The sequence below is a fragment of the Colobus angolensis genome, unplaced genomic scaffold, assembly GCF_000951035.1.
Source record: "Colobus angolensis palliatus isolate OR3802 unplaced genomic scaffold, Cang.pa_1.0 Scaffold325, whole genome shotgun sequence".
In the NCBI taxonomy this organism is placed as follows: Eukaryota; Metazoa; Chordata; class Mammalia; order Primates; family Cercopithecidae; genus Colobus; species Colobus angolensis.
In genome coordinates, this window is record NW_012116544.1 from 498,231 (window position 1) to 500,234 (window position 2,004).

At 38.2% G+C, this 2,004-nt stretch overlaps 1 pseudogene; it reads left to right on the top strand.

The window, feature by feature from the left end:
- Nucleotides 1-2,004, top strand: part of LOC105518653 — a 24,125-nt pseudogene that overhangs the window by 5,198 nt on the left and 16,923 nt on the right.

The following is a 2,004-nucleotide window of genomic DNA, read 5'->3' on the forward strand; positions in this document are numbered from 1 at the left end:
CGTTTCCTGAAAACTCTCACTCTCCTAGGACTGCTCTACATTTGGCCTGTGCGCATGGCTGTGTGGAAGTGCTTACTCTCTTATTGAGCAGAAAATGCCAGATTGACATCTGTGACAGACTAAACGGGACGCCTTTCATGAAGGTGTATAGTAGCCAAGTCTTTTGGCATGAAATAGATTTCACTAAATACATAGAATGAAAATGAATTTATCTCATTTAAATATAACAGGTTGGTGAAACCTGTGGAATATGTATTTTGAATTCTTAGAATTTATAGTCTGATTTTTCATGTAACACTGATAGGCTGTACATTGCCAGGAAGAGACGTGTTCCATTATTCTGCTGGAACATGGTGCCAATCTAAACATTAAGGATGTCTATGGCAACACTGTTCTTCATGATGTTAAACATTAAGGATGTCTACAGCAACACTGCTCTTCATGATGCTCTGTATAATAAGGGGACTTCACTGGCAGGAAAACTGCTTTTCCACCATGCAAATATTGAAGCACTAAACTAGAGATCAATCAACTTTCTTTTCAAAATATTTGTTTTAACAATGACAGGTAAGAGTCAATTTTTCATATTTGGAAGATCAGGCATTCCTGAATGAAAATATTTCAAAATAGCTGAACAGTCTAAGATTTTACTTTAAATATTGATACTTTTAAAGAAGCATTAGAGGGCATAGCTTGTTTAGTGCACTTATGGGAAATATTTGAGAAGTTTTCAAGGGAAAACTTCTTCAAGTATTTGTTTCCTACCCCAGGTGTACTTTTTTCTAATTATGTAAAACACACACACACGAAAAGAACTTACCCTGCAAATAGGCTTTATCTTAAAACTCAGAATAAAACTAAAGAAACTTGCTGCTGCTGACGGTTTTCTCAAAAAAAAACTGATGTGCCTTTCAGTGCAAGGTTTAAGAGGGAAAAATGGGGAGGGAAAGGGAGAGCAATCAAAAACATGCAGGTTACTTGGAAATTAGGTAATGAGTAAAAATGCCAATAAGAGGTTTTGTTTTTTAGTTTGTTGTTTTTCCAGTTTATGTATAAAGTGCTCTTCAGCTTTGGAGTAATCATTTTTGGTTTGGTAAACAGAGTGATTGAAACTTGCCTAAACATTAATTTTTAGAGGACTCTGAGGAAACCAGATTGGCCATGGATAGATGGTGATGAAGTGAGAAACACTTCAGCAAAGAATGGAACAAATTAGTGACTGACTTATCACCCATCGTAGCAAAAACAGCCACTTAGCTAAGAGTCTAAGCTCTCCTTTCAAATCTAGAATGTCTTGGTGGGAAGGTGGGAGATAAGGAGCTTATAAATAGCTAAATCAAGTGGGATTTTGAGTTTACTTGTCCCTGTTCTACCCATACCCAGGAAAATTAACTGGAGTGTTAATAAATAACTCTATCTCATACTCTTTTCTCTTTTTGGCCACATCTCAAGCTGATAAAGGATATTGACGGTGTGGGTGAGTGATGAAACTGGGAGTGCGTGTGTGTGCTGCCAAGGCTCTGTCTTTCATGGCTTTCCTGATGGTCTCACTGACCTTTCTTCATCACCAAGGAGGATGTTCTGGCAGGAGTTCCGTTTTTGCAGTTAACCCCCCTTGTCTACATGTGCCAGCCCCGTGTTTTTAGCACCCGAGTCTCCCTGACGGGTTCCTTCAGTGCACCCAATGTGCTGACAATGACTCCGTGTTTCCTAGAATGCAACAAAGACTTGTGTGAGAATCCGCTCAAGATGCTAACTGAGATGTTACTGGGCTCTTTTGAGGTAAAGTCTTTTTTGTTTATCTGAGGTGGGAATTTTGTTTCTCTTGGTTTCCATATAAATTGCAGTAAGATATGATAATCTTACTATGTACATTATGGATGCCTTATAGAATTTCTTTGTGGGCAGCTGAAAATGAGAGTTTATTACCCAGAAGAATGAATTCAAGATGGCATTTGTAGGTGACAGATTCACCTAAACACTCTATGGCAGTAAGCATTTTCC